Source organism: Rattus norvegicus (genome assembly GCF_036323735.1).
Source record: "Rattus norvegicus strain BN/NHsdMcwi chromosome Y unlocalized genomic scaffold, GRCr8 chrY_unlocalized_25, whole genome shotgun sequence".
NCBI lineage: Eukaryota > Metazoa > Chordata > Mammalia > Rodentia > Muridae > Rattus > Rattus norvegicus.
Genome location: NW_026947384.1, coordinates 451,711 through 470,263, shown reverse-complemented (window position 1 = coordinate 470,263; position 18,553 = coordinate 451,711). Strand labels below are relative to the sequence as shown.

At 38.2% G+C, this 18,553-nt stretch overlaps 1 long non-coding RNA gene across 2 annotated transcripts in view; it reads left to right on the top strand.

The window, feature by feature from the left end:
* The first annotated feature begins 696 nt into the window (after positions 1-696).
* Positions 697-18,553, top strand: part of LOC134484660 (uncharacterized) — a 47,312-nt gene continuing 29,455 nt past the window's right edge. Inside the window, exons 1-2 of one of the 2 annotated variants that reach the window (XR_010062254.1) lie at positions 697-1,050; positions 2,663-2,838. This is a non-coding gene — a long non-coding RNA (uncharacterized LOC134484660). Of the gene's footprint in view, positions 1,144-2,662; positions 2,839-18,553 lie in introns of both variants that reach the window. The other variant, XR_010062252.1, reaches the window with a different exon arrangement.

The following is an 18,553-nucleotide window of genomic DNA, read 5'->3' as shown; positions in this document are numbered from 1 at the left end:
TCTGAGTGTACTTATAAGCAGTAAGGACCATTCAGGTCAAAATGTTGGTTAAAAAAATGACTGAGATGCTACAAACAAATCCTAAAGTTTTGAAGAGACATACAGTCTTTCCACAGGCATTAAGTAATTCTCCTATTATTTCTATTACTTTAAAAAGAATTACAAAAGAAAATACATTAAAATATTTTAACTATGAAAGGAAAATAATTTAAAATAATTTCATTGCTACATAATTGGGTGTTGTTAAGATGACAGGAATCCTCCTAATGTATAACTGCGATAAGTAAAGCAAAAAACACTTTTTGGTATCTGTGTCAAATACATATAATCTCAACCTATAAGAGAAAAACAACTGGACAAATACAAATTCAGAGACATTTCAGCAAAGTATTTTTCTTCAAAGGTGTAGTCACATAAGATAAAAATAGTAATGAATTATCACAGAATAGAATAACATAAGATATGTAATAACTAAATGTCAACTGGATTTCTGGATTGGATATGGGCATAGATAGTGTACAGTTCTAGAAACATTGTTATTATGATTTGATCAACCTACAAAATTACTTTTAACATTTTTTTCAATTTTCTATTTTTTTGAGAATTAGTCATTAAATTGATTAAAGTATATAAAATTTAGTAATTAGGTTATGATATAAAACCATACTGTTTCCTATCAATTAAATCTCCTTTTCCTGTATTGTTTGAATTCTGCTTTATTTTTTGTATTGATTCATATTATTAATTTATTTATGTCTCAAATGCTGTCATTTTTCCTGTTTTCCCCCACAGATTCCCTTAACCCAATCACCATCCTTTTCTGATTTCTTCTTTCAAAGAGTCAAAACAACAGGAGTTATAAGGCATGTTCAGTCCCTGAATAGCTGTTCATATGGCCATGCATTTGAAAATCTACAACATTGATAATGCAGACATCAGGAAATATCATTCAAAAATGATCTTCAAATATTAAATAATCTCCACTTATCAGCTAACAACTATCAGCTTTACAAAACAGGAAGAATCCAAGAGGAAAAATATCCTTGTAATGTACGTAGATAAAATTGATCAGATAAGAAGGAAATCAGAGAGCAACCTTCCTGGATTCAACACAAGAGAGCCTCAGTTCCTGTAGTGTATTCGGTATGAGTTTATAGAGTTTATGGGTTAATACCTGGAAATGAACTCCTACAAAAACCAACAACAAACAGACCACAAACTGAATATTTATAAAAGCCAAACAAATATGTGGAAAGTATTATTTTCAGCTCTATATGAGAATACTAATGTTTAATTGTGTATTAATAAAATTTTAATTTAATAACTGCATATTTTATTGCAATTTTTTAAATAAATAGATTTTAAGTGACTCATGTGATCATTAACCTTAGTGGCTTTGATTGCATTATAGATCAGTAAAGTGTTTATTTGACTGTGATTATCACTATGAATATTCACCAAAATCAAATTATGTGAAAAAGGAACTGCTCTTCTGTTTTCATACTTTTTGTTGTACATATGTAAGAGTTTTATCTGCTTGTTCGTGTGTGCAATACATCCATGCCTAGTGTCCAGGAGGTTTAAGAGGGTGTGAGATTCCATGATGCTGAAATTACAGCCACTTGTGAACTGTCACTTGGGAGCTAGGGTTCGGTCCTGAATTCTCTTGAAGAACACATAATGTTATTAATCACCAAATCATTTCTTCATCTTAAGCAAATGCCACTTCTTGTAAAAATAGTTCCTAAGCTGTCCTGTCTTCACCATAGACCACTGTTTTCTCAAATGTGATAATTTATTAAACACACACCCACCTGCTTCTTACCTTCATATATATTCACACAAACACACATACAAACAGAAACACACACACTCACACACAGAGACACACGCACAACTGCTCTTACCTTCAAGTTTACTTACATACTTACTTACACACACACACACACACACACACACACACACACACCTGCTTCTTACCTTCAAGTAGACTTAGTTATTTTCACATTAATTTGTTTATTTATTCACTTTACATGCTGCACCCTGCCCCCCTCCAGTTCACCCCTCTCACAATCCTTTGCCCATCCCTTTCTCTTTAGAGCAGGAGGGGAACCCTCGGGTAGCTCCTCCCCTTGCATATCCAGTCTCTATGATCACATCTGCTGATACTGAGGCCAGACACAGCATCCTAGATGGATTGGGGTGGGGAGCTAGAAGTGATTTCCAGAAAGAGGCAGAGAGCTGGGGTAAGAGATGCCCATTAATCAATGGGTGTTTCCTTAGCTGAGAATCAGTCTCAGTGATATGGACCTAAAGAAACCATCTGCTGGGGCTGGGGATTTAGCTCAGCGGTAGAGCGCTTACCTAGGAAGCGCAAGGCCCTGGGTTCGGTCCCCAGCTCCGAAAAAAAGAACCAAAAAAAAAAAAAAAAAAAAAAAAAAAAAAAAGAAACCATCTGCTGTCGCCAGAGAGCAACCCAAATGGAATGATAAAGAGACACCAACTTTAGACACATAATTCATTCTGACCACAAGAAATGAAAGGGCTGTGCATAGAGAAGATAGTGAAAAATGATCAACCAATGGTTAGTGCAGATTGAGACCCACCCCATGGATGAGCACCGATCCCTTACACTATTAATGTGACTCTGTTATGCTTGCAGACAGCAGTCTAGCATGGCTTCCCTCTGTGAGATTCCACTAAGCTGCTGACTCAGACAGAAGCAGGCATCATCTAGTCAAACCACGGTGGAGCTTGGGGACTCTGATGGAAGAAGAGAATGAAAAGGATTATGGCCTCTAAGGATATAGGCACTCCACAGGCTTTGTCTTCATGCAGGTACCGAACAGCTAGTATTGGGCCTTCCCAAAACATGCTGTCTGTAGATGGGATATTTGTTTTTAAAATTCATTTATTTATTTACTCACTTTACATCCCAAAATTGGTGCTCCATCTTCATGGGATGCCAACAGTCATTGTCCGGGGCACTTATAAAAAGACAAAGCTACACATTTGCTACCTATGTCCTGGGAGCTCAGGTTCAGTCTATGTTCACTCTCTGGTTGGTGGTTCAGTCTTTGGCAGACCCCAAGTGTCACTGTGAGTTGACTCTACTGGTCTTGCTGTGGAGTCCCACATATCATCTGGGCCTTGATTCTTCACCTTATTTTTTAAAGACTCCCCAACCTCCAGCTCTTGTTTGGTGGTGAATCTTTACACTTATTTCTCTCAGCTGTTGGGGGGTGGAGTCACAGAGAGGTCAGTTATGCTAGGATTGTGTCTGCAAGCACGGTAGAGTATCTTTAATAGTGTCAGGTATCGGTGATTGCCCACGGGTAGGGCTCAATCTGAGCTAAACATTGGTTGGAAGTTCCTTCCATGTCTGCTCTATCTATCTTCGTATCTGAAGATCTTGTAGGCTGTGTTCATTTTGGATTGAAGGTTTTGTGGGTAGGTTTTTGTCCTTGTTATATCACTGGGAGTCATTCCTGGCTACAGAAGTGGCAAATTAAAGATCTGTATCCCCACTGCTACAGTCCCCCCAATAGACACCCTGTAGCCTCGCCTTTCCCAGGTCTCTGGCACCTCCTAGAGATGTGCACCCCACACTTGTGATTTCCATTCTCTTTTCCCTGCTTTCCCTATAACTAATTCCTCCAAAGGACACTCCATTCCCCACCTCCCCTCCCATTCAGTTTCCTCCCACCCTCCACCCTTCTCAATATCTATTATGCTAAATACATTTTAAAGTCAATATTTAGGAAAAAACACTGAGTAAGTGTAGGAAGTATCCCATAAGTAATTGTTGTGGATGTTTAGGGAAGGCATGAACATGTTAATTTTTATAGAGGTCAATATTACTACATATATTGTTAGAAGAGACACTGTCTTCATTACATTCAACATGAAGGAAACCATTTATATATTCTTTTAAGTTATACAAGGGAATCTGGTAAAAGAGTTACACACATCACACAACTTTATTACCTTAAAGCTCCCTTTATTGCAAATATTTACACAATGTAAAGTACAAAGGCTTACACTCATGTGAGTGTACTTTGTTTCAAAGTTAACGTTTAGAAATACAGGTTGATGAGAACAGTCATCTCAGACTCAGAGGGGATAAATACATCAGGGAGTCATGTATTACCTTACCTGTGTTCTTTCCTTTATTCCTGCTGAAGACAAATCTCATTTGCAGCCCCTACTGTGAGAGATGGATTAGAAAATGCCTGAGAGTCTACAACCCAGAAAGAAAAAGGACAACATCTCCAAATAGTACACACAGTCAAAACTTTCTTGTAGATCTTAACACTTGAAACAAAATGCAAAGAGAAAATCCATTTCCTAGGATATTACAATAAACAGGAAAGGGTACATGTAGGAAGCATTCTTAGGGGATTTTAAACTTCTGTACCTAAGAACGAAACTGCCTCCATTTAGGTGAAGATTTGTTTCTTTGGCAAGAAAGTCAGTTTGTCTCTTGACGGTTGTGCTGTCTGTTCAATACTAAGGCAACGGTGATGCTTTATGTATGTGAACAGATAAACATACCAGTTTTCACTTCTTCAAAGAATTTCAAGAAGAACCAGAAAGAGAATGTATAATGTTTTAGAAATGAAATATGTGAATTTAAATTAGCCAGCAAAAATATGTTGTTAAAAGTTTCTGCCTACTATTAATAATTTTGACTATTCTTGCTATGAATAAAAAGACGGTTATGTAATGTCTACCAATCCCAAAGCCTGAAACATTGTGGAAAACTGTCTTATTCCTCCCTAACTTGGTATCTCTCTCATGTTGAAGAGCAAGAATCTTTCTGTACTTGCATGTATTTGCTCTTGGGAGCATGCAAATAAATCTTTCAGTTCAAAGAACAAAGACATGGCCATCCAATGGGACCCATATGAAATAAAATCTTTCTTCCTGACGTCAATGAACTTTAGCACACCAGTAACAATGCAGATAGCAATATAATGGAATAATCCTGTAATAATAATAATAATAATAATAATAATAATAATAATAATAATAATAATAATAAAATAATAATAACAACAACAACAATAATAATGGACTAAACCCCTCAAGGGATCACGGAGTAAGGATAGTAAAAGTTGAGATGTGTTTTTCAGGTGATATTGTATCCAGGAAAGCAAGTTTCAATAGGACAGACTCCGCACACATGAAAATTACTCAACCTGTCAGGGCCTCACAGAGAGAGTTGAGAACCAGAGTGGTCTTTTAGGACAAGAGAAAGATTCGCCAACCTCCTAAAAAGAAAAGGAATCCAGACAGTCTGTGTGAGGATGGTTAGCTTATGCATGATAAACACACACACACACACACACACACACACACACCCATACACACACACACACATGCTCTCACACACACACAGATTCACAGAGAAACACAGAAAGAGATATAGACAGTTAGACAAACAGACATACACACAGAGAGACACAGACAGACACAGACAAACACCCAGACACAGACACACACACACACACACACACACACACACACACACACACACACACACTTCTCTTGTCTCCTTCCTAGAGTGTCCAGGGGCACAACATGTGTGAAAGGATGAAGTGGGACCAGGAAATAGTCAGTCAGCAGAAGATCTGTCTGCCTGCAAGTGAATTTTGGTTTCTTCCAAGGATTTCAGTGTCACAGCTCTGTTAGAAGGTATTCAGGGACACGCTATGTCTGTGTGCATATATTTTACTCAGGATGAACAAGGGCTAAATAAACCTTGGAGAGGAGGAAGGGTTTTCGTGTGCATTTACATCAGTTGCAGGTTTAAGGTACCAGGAAGTCCTCATTTGCTATATCTTTATAATCTCTGTCCCCGCATCGGTCTCTTGTTCAAGGATCTCCACTTTATCTCCTCAGAAATTGACTCCACTGAATGTGCCCCATCCCCGACCCTGAAGTCCTACTTGCTCGATTTCAAAAGATTACAGGTTCGTACTCTGTATCTCTGTCAGATTAAATTCTCAGGAACGTGGCCCTCTAGACACGATGAATTAACGAGTGCTTCCATTGAGTTTTCACATTAAACCGTATCCCCTATTTCTGGCCAGTTCTCTCAGCACCGCGCTATTACTCCATCATCCCCGCTGACCCTCCACTCCTGTCCTCACTCGCCCTCACTCACTCACAGAACCTGTTCCAGTTTTCCTTTCAGAGAGGTCGATGCTTTTCCCCTCACGGGCCTTCTTCTTTCCTGTGTTCTCTCTGCATTTGTAGATTGTAGATAGAATATGATTTATCTCACAGCCGATACAATGCATAGGTAAACGCCTGCCATGTTTGTGTATCTAGATCTCAGTTCCCTCCTGTGCTGACTTTTTTTAGTTTCATCTATTTCCTCTTAAACTTCATGATATCATGCCTTGATCACTATGATGTCATTCCTCCACCCCAATGATGTCATGCCCAACCACCATGATGTCATGCTCCACACCCATGATGTCATGCCTTTGCCCCTTGCTAGAATGGTTGCATCTATTCACCAGGTAACATTCTGAATGCTGCACTGTCACCACACTCCTCCAGTCCCCCACCAATTACAGTCCCTCCTTGTACCCTCTCCCCTTCTTCTCTGAGAGAGTGGAGGGACCCTATGGGTGTAACCTCTCCTCTTGCACATCAAGTCTCTGCAGGCCTAGACTCATCGTCTCCCACCAGGTCCTGAAAACGCAGCCTGGGTAGGAAAACAGAATACACAGACAGGCGATGGCTTTAGTGAACGCACATGAAGACCATTGTGCTCCTCTGCCTCTCTCAGTCCTTCCCTCAGTTCTTCAGTGAGACTCACTGAGCTCCATCCGAAATTTGGCCATGCATCTGTGCACCGGTGTCAGTCGGCTGCTCGGTGGAGCCCTGCAGAGGACAATAACTCTACCCTCCTGTCTGCAAACACAAGAAAGGACCATAAATAATGTAAGTGTTTGCCGTCTGCCCATAGGATAAGTCTCACATCCGGCCACTTATCCTTTTGCCATTCCATCATTTCCTCTTCCATCTCTGTCCCTGTGTCTTTAATAGAAAGTGCAATTTCTTGGTAAATATTTTGGGGGTGGATTTGTGTCCTTATCCTTCCACCTTAGGTCCTCTGTGGCTACGGAAAGTGACCATTTCAGTCTCCGTATCCCCACTGTTATGAGTCTCAGCTAAAGTCACCCTCCTGGACGCAGGGATAGCCTCACGCATCCCAGACTGCAGAAAAATCATACAGATAGCACCCACCCTGGACAGTCACTGATTTCAGTTTATTTCCTTGGCCCTCTGTCCCTCTTGCCCATCTGTCCCAAGAAATGATTCTCAAACCTCATTTCCCTTCCCATACACTCAGCCACCCAATCCTTTTCTTCCACCTGCCTCCTCTCATTATTTTATTCCTCCTTTTGTGTGAAATTCAAGCATTTTTCTTGGGTCTTTATTCATGTTTACCCTATTTGGTTCCATAGATCATAGTGTGTGAATTCTGTACTTTATGGCTAATACCCTCTTTTACATGAGTATGTACATGCTATTTTGGGTCTCAGTTACCTCATTCAGAATAATAATTTCTGATTCCATCTACTTGACCGAATCTTCACAATGTCCATATTTTTCATTAGCTGTGTAGTATAGCATAGTGTAAATGAACCACATTTTCTGTAGCCAGTATTTGTTTGAGGCGCATCTGGCTTATTTCTCTTTTCTCTTCATTATGAAAAAAGCAGTTAGGAACCTTATGGAGCACATGTCCTTGGGGTATGGCAGAGGTCTTTTCAGATATAAGACCAGGTGTAGTATAGCTGTGTCTTTAGGAAGAATATTCCCCATTTTCTCAGAATCTACTGGAAAGATATGCAAAGCATTATACGGATTTGCTCTTCCACCAGCAAAAGCAATTTGTATCCTGATATTTATCTGCTTCCTCAAAGGAGTTTCGCCACTGACTATCCCCCTATCTTGGACTCAGGTGATCACATATGAACCTTCTTCAAATTTTAACTGGTCAGTAAATACTAGAGCTTATTACTGATAGCCAGAGGGGAAAGTTGTTACTGGAGGTTTGATGGTGGTGTTAGGTAAAGAGGCAGAAGAGGGTAAGAGGGGAAGGGAGAGGGCTGAAGATAAAGAGGAGGAAGTAATGATGGAAACAATCCATATGGCCTGGAGAATGCACATTTAGCAAGGGGTTTTATGATTGGGGTATAAGTTATGATAATGTTAGATCTACCCAATACACGTTTATAGATTATAATTATAATAAACATTGTGTGTTTTCTTTATAGGCTCATTGGTTTCTGAAATGCCAACAAGCTTTCCTCTACAGTATTTGTGGATCAAATACTCTGTTAATAGATATCTCCCCTTTTAGGGGCTCTAACCATTGATCCATAGTCCAGTAGACACAGCTGTCTCTTCCTCAGTCATGTCTCTTGTATTTTCTGTGGATATCTGTTTCTTCAGTGATCCATGCCCAGTGTTCCTTTTTCTCAAGGTCTTCAATGATCTCACCCAGAGGAGTTTCAATTTTCTCAACTCGTTCCATCTAGTTGACCACAACTTCACAATGTCCTTATTTTTCATAGCTGTATAGTATTCCACTTCAAATATTTCCTGTTAACAGTGAACCATTGCGAACAGGCTAAAATTTCCCAAGGAAACTTTAAACATTCATTCTCTAAAGCTAGATCTCTTCATCCCATAATGCTTGGGTTGACTGAATGGCATGGCATGAGCAGATTTTTCTAATGGACATCAAAGCCATTTCCTTCTCCAGTAATGGCTGCCATCCCTCTGTAAGAGATTTTTACCCAGGTTATTTTCGGTGACTGATGTGATTTGAAATTGTGACAACATCTGCTTGCTAGAGTGACAGAGATGTTTGAGGTTGACCATGCTTCCACAGCCAGATGCCCTTCACCAGAGGAATGGATACAGAAAATGGCCTATATTTACACAATGGACTACTACTCAGCTATCAAAATCAATGTGTATGAAATTCATAAGCATAACGGATGGACCTAGAAAATATCATCCTGAGTGAGGTTACCTAATAACAGAAAAACACAAAAAGTATGCACCCATTGAAAATTGGATATCAGCCCAAATTCTCTAATTACCTATGATACAATGCCCAGACCACATGAAACTCAAGAAGGAAGACCAAAATGCAAATGTTTCAGTCCTTCCTTTAAAGGGTAAATAAAATATCTATATGAGGGGTAGGGAGGCATTGTTTTTAGGAGACTGAAAGAATGGCCATTCAGAGACTGCTGGACATGTGTCACACACACACACACACACACACACACACACACACACACTCACACAAATATATATGCACCAAAACTATTATGGATAAAATAAGGATTTGAGAGTTTATCATTTGAAGTCGGTACAAAATATTTACACTGTTATATTCACTCTATAGCTGGGCCCCCTTTGTTGCCAAATTCATTGCAAAAATGGAATTGTAAAACAGAATTTTTGAGTACACATTAAGGAATATTTATAAAGTCCCCTATCAAGGAATGTACAATAAGAAAGTGAAATACAATATTCATTCAATTAAATATCTGTAGGGAGAATACTGGCCTTTGGGATACAAAGAAAATGTAGAAAATTGAACTATATATCACAGGAATGAACCTGGGAACTAATTATTATCTAGAAGAATTCCTCCACTCCATATTCCTAAATCTTTTCTACCAATGCCAAACCTTGACTACCTTTCTCCATTCATAGCATGTAACCACTAATGAAGCAAAGAGGTTTCTCTAGCTTTAGAGAGATGGACTACCTAAAGGTTTCCACTGTGTCACAGGAGACATACCTGGAAAGGGCACTCCAAATCTGGTCAATGTAGGGAAATCTGTTTAGCAGGTGGGACTTGACATGTCTCAGTGACATCATCATTAGGCCCTCCCGTAAGTATCTCTTGTAACCTGGAAGCCTCTAGCTGCTTCTGTGATGTCACAAGTGTTGTCCTGGCTGCAACTGCCTCTCAGATACTCCTGCTGTACCTCTAGGGTTTACTAATTGACCTCTAATTCAGAGTAAATTGCCATAGGGGAGGGAGAAAAAAGAGGATTAAGATATCAGTGATGGGGAAAAGGAAGCTGCCTTTCTGTCTTTGTATAAAAAAAGGAAGAAATATGTGATTCTTGGGATAGCTCAGAGAGTCCTTAGTATTGATTAAGTGGGATATCTGAACAGTTAGCCTTGATGTGAGCCTTCCGCATATGGGAATCAGAAGCTGGGAGCCTCTCATAAGCAACTGGAGTTTCCTGTTCGTATCATTCCTGAAAGTCAGAGAGTTTATAACATTATTTTTTTTCTATTCAAAAACCAAGTGATGGGCAGGGCACAGTTGTTTTCCTGAGATCTCATAGCCTTTATTCTTTTTGTCAAGAAGAAAAGGGTCCAAAGGAAGAAGGGAAAGACAAGTATTGAGTCCTCATCTCAGAGTAAACTCCTCCATGCTCTGGATGCCTATAGTGCAGTTTTTGTCTGACACTGATATCTGGGAGAGAGAAGTGTTTCTAGTTGAGTCTTCATCATCTCAGTCTTTCCACTAGTATTACTCTGACTATCATTCCATTACAATGACGTTTATATTTCTGAGTCAATAGCTGTGAATACTTCACAGTGTTCTTTTCTTTAATTTCTTTCATTTTTTTTTTATTTTTTAGCAAATTGTATTCCTTTTTTAATTTGGTATATCTATATTTACATTTCAAATCTTATGTCCCTTCCCAATTTCCTGCCCATAAGATCTCTGACCGATCCCCCTCCTCTTTTATAACCCACATTATTGTCTGTTTTCAGTTCACTGGTTTGCCACTAGAATGCACTTCTGTATTTGATATGCTCTAGCTGTGTCTCACATGGAAGATCTATGTACGGTTCCTGTCAGCATTCACTTCTTAGCTTCATCAATCTTATCTATTTTGGTGAGTGATTTTATATATATATATATATATATATATATATATATATATATATATATATATATATATATATATATTTCTGCCACAAGTTCGGCATGATCTGAATGGGATTCCATCAGTCTCTGCTCTAAATTCATAGATAGTATTGTTCCACCTTTTAAAAAGGAGTGAAGCATGAACATTTTGTGTGTTCTTTTCTTGAGCTTCCAGTTGTCTGTGGACTGCATCTTGGGTAACTTGAGCTTTTTTGCCAATATTCACTTATGATGATTGCATACCATATGTGTTTTCCTGTAATTGGGTTACCTCAATCAGTGTGATATTTTCTAGTTCATTCCATTTGTCTATAACTTTTTTGAGTTCATTGGTTTTGATACCCTAGTAGTACACCATTGTATAGATATACCATATTTTCTGTATTCATCCCTCTGATGAATGCCATTAGGGTTCCTTCTAGCTCCTGGGTATTATAAATAAGACTGCTATGACCACAGTTGAGGATGTGTCCTTTAAGTATATTGGAGCATCTTTGGATTATATGCCAAGTAGAGTTCTATCTGGATTCTCAGGTAGTGAAATTTCCAATTTTCTGAGGAATCTCCAGACTGATATCCAGAGTGGTTAACCAGTTTGTAATCCCACCAACAAAGAAGGAGCAATCCTCTTTCTTGACATCCTTATAAAGATCTGCTGTCTCCTGAGTTTTTATTTTAGCCATTCTTACATGTGTGAGGAGGAATCTCAGAGTTGTTTTCATTTACATTTCCTTGATGACTAAAAATGATGAACATTTCTTTAGATGGTTGTCAGATATTTGATATTCCTCAGTTGAGAAATCTTTGTTTAGTTCTGGACCACAATTTTAATAGGGTTATTTGTCTCTCTGTAGAGTTACTTCTTGAACTCTTTGTATGTATTAGGTAATAGCCCTCTGTCACATGTAGGATTGGTGATATATATATATATATATATATATATATATATAATCTCAAAGTTATTCTGTTCCTTGATACCCACTAGCAAGTTGCTCAATAAGGGGTACAACAACAAGGAGTTGGTGAGCAAAGTTCCTCTATTAGGGGCTTTAGCAAGCTGAATGAATCCTCAGGCCTCCATATTTGTTAGGACAGGAATCTATATGGATGTCACACTGTCATTTAGACAGAGTACACCAAAAACATCATATTATTTCCACAGTACAGTATTGAAGCTACTCCATATCACACACATGGCATGCTGAGATTATTGTTAAACAGAGATGACAGCAATCTCTCCCTCCTCTTGTCAGGAATTTATTCTTCCATAAGGAAAATCAGTGTTTATTTTTATGTTTCAAAGCCTATATAAAGGTCTGATCCTGAAAAAGGGTTTATAAAGTTCATCCTGGTTTTATATGAGAAATTTGGAAAGCCAGATGTATCCCCATAGTGTTTGTGACATCTAATAAGCACACAGTGGCATGTGTTGGCTGAAAGAATAACATAGTGTACAACAAGGTACACGATCAGCCTGCTGTAAAGGTTATTCTTTTTCACAGGTGAAAGGCTATGTATCATAGGATTTGTGTATTACAACAGCAGCTGATGACAAGTTTGAAGAAGCATTCCTGAGGGCTCCAATAGATTTTCAACACAGTGATATGCCATGGCAAGTAGGGCCTAGCAATCACTTGACTTGGAAACATCATATAATGTGATGTTTGACAGCTAGGTTGGATGATTCTGGATTATTGCTAAATTAGCACAAAAGAATGTAAATACAAGAGGCCATTCCAGAGCAATGCAGAGTCATTGTGAGGACCTTCACCCAGAACAAAGAAACTTGATCATGTACTGCAATAAAAGGCACGAGTCAGCACTATCAGGCATCTGAGGAATCTTAAAAATATCTAAGCAACCATACAACTTGTATTTAGACAGATAGTATCTGAATCTGTAACTAACACATCAGTAAACCTAAGAAGCTTATAAAAAGTAATTGTAAGGTGTTTGGATGATGTCATAGTTGGTGATTTCATTGTCATGCAAATATGAGGACTTGAGTTTGCATTCCCAACAAGTATGTAAAAACCACCAGTTGCGAAAATAATTTTTTTTATGATGGCTAAACTCATCTAAGAATGCTGGTTCAAATGAGTTATGAGTTTTCTTTTTATGTTCAAAGAATGTTTATGTTTTAATCATGTGAATGTGTACATGCATGTACACACACACACACACACACACACACACACACACACACACCCACACCCTCATAGGCACATGCATAATCCCATGCACACACACAGGTATTTGTGATGTTTGTAGGAGCAAAAAAGGATTATTGGAAGTCTTGATGGTGAATTTACTGTCAGGGTGGGGTAGGAAGGCAGATGAGACCCAGAAGAGAGAACAGAGTGAAAAGAAGAGGAACGTGCAATGGTTTTTGGTTCAAAAAGGCATGGACATACCATCTGGTCAATTGGAATCAAGAGAAGGCCAGATAAAACATAGTAATAGTGTGGAATTATAGATAGAAAATAGATTTTAATGAGATAAAGTGTAAATATCTGGGCATTTCAATTTCTCAAAAAGGCTTATCTTAATATAAATTATGTGTGTGTGTGTGTGTGTGTGTGTGTGTGTGTGTGTATGTGTGTGCTTTATCAGGGAATAAAATGGACAAAGGCAGGGTAAAAACACCAGAATGGGAATAAATTATTTTTTACAACAAATTACCTCTTTGTTGTTTTTTGTTTGTTTGTTTCTTTGTTTATTTTTTGTTGTTTTTGTAGTTGTTGTTGTTGTTGGTGGTGGTGTTTGTGTGTATGTGTTCGTGTGTGTGTGTTTTGTGCTATGTCTTCCTATTGTCTCAAAGCTCCAAGGTCACTCTCCTGACACCTTACAGAGATCAGGATTAGCGTAAAAAGAATCATATGTCCTAGAGGTCCTGTGGACAGTCAGTGTTCCACAATTGCCTCATATAGCCAGGCTCCCACTGTGACATAAAAAGAGGCATAGATGCTGCTGTGCATTATGCATTAGTCAGACATACTTCCAAGGACAATGCACTCTTACAAGGCTCTTTGGTGATTTCTTGCCTTCCTAACCATCATTTCTCCTGGTGGCCCTGTTGCATACAATCTAGATTACAGTGTTCTAGTACACCAGGAAAGCACCCTTTTGCCTGGTTCTTCCCTGATTTACCAGGAAGCAAGTAGAGGAACTCCACACAAAACTTGCACTCAGGATTCAGCAGCTTTTCCCACCCACTCCCAGCTTTGCATTTTCTCCCCTTAAAGGACTAAAGAAAAGATTCTGTCATCCACAATTGGTAGAAATCAGCTTCTATAAGTGTCCTAGAAGGTTTCTAGACAGCAAAAATCAAAATATGACAGGAGGTGTGTTCTACAGCTGGCCTCCTTCTCAGCAGACAATCAACAAATATTTCTCCAGGCTCTTCAGTGTCACAGCTCTGTGCCCATGTCTGGGGGGCCCACAGGTGTGTGAGACAAGGGACATAAGTTAGGGATAGGAAGACTGCAACACAGTAAGAAAATCTGTGGGAGAAGTAAGTCATATGGCCAGTAATTCCTTTGTTTTAATTCCCTTCATCTGTTCCCTTTGCATCTGGATTACAGCCTTTCCCAAGTCCTCTCATCCCATTCCCACACTCACATGCTCCTCTTCCATTGCTCCTTATCCTTCACCTTAGAGAAGGGGGATTCCCACATGTGTTCTAACCTGCCATGCTATGCACCCTTTTTTTTAGTTGGGAGACTTTTAATGATTGTATTTCCTTAGGGGCTTTACCTTTATTCAAGTTGTTTACCTGATCTTGATTTAAATTTGAAATTGACTATTTTGTTCTGATTTTCCAATGTTAAGGAGTATATGCTTTTTTTTTTTTTTTTTTTTTTTTTTTGAGCTGGGGACCGAACCCAGGGATTTGCGCTTCCTAGGTAAGCGCTCTACCACTGAGCTAAATCCCCAGCCCGAGTATATGCTTTTGAAGTAAAACCTAAGGATTCTTTGAATTATCTCATTGTTCCTCGTTATGTCTTCCTTCATTTTTGTTAGTTAGGAGAATGTTCCTCCACGTTTCAATTAGATTGGCTAAGTTGCTAATTTTCTCAACTCTTGGGACCCTTTTTAATATTACTGTCTTCTTTTTTCTTATTTATTGATTCCAGCCTTGAGTTTGATAACTGCCTTCTGATAACTGCCCCTGTGGTATGTTTGTTTGTTTGTTTGTTTGTTTGTTTTCTTGTAGAGGTCTTCCCTGTGTTTTTAAGTTACTGGTATGTGATCTCTCTGATTGCATTGGAAAGGCCATTTTTGTAGTGATCTTTCCTCTTTGCAATTCTCTCATTGTTTCTCATGAGATTGTGTATGCTACTCCTTCATTTTCACTGAATTTTAGAATGTCTTTAATTTCTGTATGTCCTCTCGAGGCCATCAGTCATTCGGTAAAAAGTTGTTTAATTTACGTGAGTTTGTAGAGACTTTTCCTTGATTTTTAATGCCAGCTTTAGTCCATGGTGATCTTTTCCTATATCTGTGTTCTCTTAGTGTATGTAAGATATCTGCCTAGGCCCTCCTGGCTTTTAGACTGTCTGTTGAAAATTAATATAGTTTTGTTAAGTTTGCCTATGTTTGTTACTTGGGCTTTTTTCTTTGTACCGTTTAATATCATTTTTCTGTATATTAAGATTTGATTATTATGTGGACACATTTGTTTGTTTTCTTTTCTTTTAATCCAACATATTTCTTGTTCTGTAAACTTCATGTACATTCATGGACATCTCTTCCATTGGTTTAGGGGAGTTTTCTTCTATTACTTGCTTGAAAATAGTTCCTGGACTTTCAAACTGAGAATCTTCTCCTTGTATTCCTATTGCACTTAGGTTTGTTTGTTTGTTTGTTTGTTTTTTTCTTTTTTCATAGTGTCCCAAATTTCCCGGAGGTTTTATATTTAATATTTATCTTTGCTGATAGATTAATTCCATCTGTCTTATATGCCTGTGATTGCTGCTCCCATCTCTTGTATTCTCTTGTTGATGTTTGCATCTATAGTTTCTGTTCTCTTACATAGGGTTTCCATCTCCAGGGTTTCTTTATTTTATGTTTTTCTTATTTCTTCTATTTTTCTTTTCAGGCCTTGAACAATCTTATTCATTTTCTTCACCCATTTGATTTTATTTTCCTATATTTATTTACAGGGATTATTCATTACTTCTTTAAAGTTAGCTAGAATCTTCATAAGATTAGATTTAAGGTCATTTTCTGCTGCAGCTGTGATTTAATATTCAACAGGCTGCTTTAGTATAGTTAGAACATGGTTATACCAATTGCCCTGGGTGTTATTGATTGTGATCTTATGTTGCCCTTTAGCCCTCTTGGTTTTGCAGTTATTATGGATTTACATGATGATTTCTGAGATTATCATTGTTGGAAAAGTGCTTTTGGATGCCCCACTCCATTGATTCCTGTTTTCTTTCTGACTTCTGCTCTGAGTGTCCCAGAGCACAGGTTACTTGCAAAAGTTCAAACCCAGTAGGGGTCTATCCACAGGTTTTTACGGCCTATGCGGCCTCTTGGGTTTTGGGTCCTAAAATTGTTTCTATGTTACCTAGTATAGGTTTTGTTTGGGAACCCAGTTACCACATTAATCTAGAGCAAAGAAGGTGGAAGTTGTTCTCCAGATAATGGACCCTAGGGAATGGGGTGATATTTAAGGTTCCTGAGTGTGCTTTAAGGGGTCTTGTTACACAAGGAATTGGGGCAGGATCTTTCTTGGTTAGTCCTTGTCAGAGCTGGTCTCCATGAAAGCAGTCAGAGTTGTGCATCAGAAAATGGAGTGCAAGATTCAGGGTGTAGTTTACTCCTGCAGAGTGTGCTTTCAGGGGATTTGCTGGCAAGTGCTTGAAGCAGTGTCTTCCTGGTTGTCCATTGTGCCGGTAGGCCTCAGGGAACACAAGCGTCGTTTAAGCCTTGAAATGTAGTGCTAAAGACAGAGTCTAAATGCATGAAGCTTAATTGAAACCCAAATACTTTACTGGCATTCTTTAACTTTATTCTTAAGATACCTATAAACTCACACACAGTTTTGTTTATGTCCTGTGTAAGTGAGGACTAATTTGTGGAGTAAGTTTGCTTCCACAGCAGTAACAGATATCTTGGATTGAGAAGAATTAAGCACCAAGTACCTGTGACATGATTGGAGGCACCTACTCTATCCTGGGTCTATACCGATTTCACACAACCTAATATTAATCTATGTGTCTACTTATATGTCTAGGAAACTAGGTATCATTGTAGGTAGATAAACAGACAGAGAAGTATTGATCTGAGATATGCATATATACATATATAGATATACATATATATATACATATATAGATATACATATATATGTGTGTGTGTATTTGTGTGTGTGTGTGTGTGTGTGTGTGTGTGTGTGTGCCTGTATGTGTTTGTGCACATATGGGGAGAGGAGAGATTATTTGAGTGACTTACAGGCTCTGGTACAGCTAATCCAACAATGGCTGGCTGTGAAAGTTAAGGTCAAGAATCTTCCAGTTGCTGTGTCACCAAGAATGATGTCTTAAGTTGTCTTCAGTGGTTTTGGCATTCTTTCGAATTAAGATTTAATGCCAGTAATGAAATAAACTTGCTATCAAGACAGACCAAGCAGGATAAGAATAAGCATTTCTTTCTTCCTTGTCCTCCTATAGGCTTCCAATAGAAGGAATTGACCACATTGTAGCAGGATTTAATATCTGGATTCATGGTGTGTTTTTGTATTTTACATATTCAGACTAGAAGTAGATCTTGTCACTTTGAATGAAACCAGAAGTCCTTCAAAGATATGCCAATTATTTTATGGTTTTAGATAATTCCTGTTGCATTCACGTAGGCAACCGAAATAGCCATCACGAGTCTACTTCTTGTCAACTTGAGACAACATCATATTTTCCTATATTGTGAATAATTTGTAAATGAAAATAATAACCAGGTTATAATGGTGCCTTGATAAAATAGGAGTATCCTACTTACAAATAGAAATGCATTATATATTTAACCAAGTCATAGTTATACTGAATGTGATATAATTATCAATTCCACAATGTCAAACACGTTATACATTTAGAATAGGTGCAATGGGTTTCATGGCACATTCTTTTAGTATCTCAAATTTGAAATGAATATGAAAATGATTGTATTGTCTTAATTGATATTATATTGCATGATAAAGAAATGGAGGAAAGAAAACACAAAAATCTATAGAAACACTTTATTAACAAAATACGAAGGAATTATTGATTTCAATTATTAATCATTTTCTACTCTAGTTATGGTTATATAGACAACCATGTGTAAATACAACCTTCGGTTGTATTTATAAATACCTTCTTCACTACCCTGTTTTATTTTCTTCCCCAAACAGAAGCACCTCATTAGATACCAATCTCCATGCCTGATGGGTTTGCACCCTTTGTCATTCTGCACGAGTTTGACTATTTTCTTTTTACATTGACTATGAGGACAAACATCTCTCCATCTTTTCCAAGTGCAAGCTGTCTCTCGTTTCTACCAACTGGCCTGATA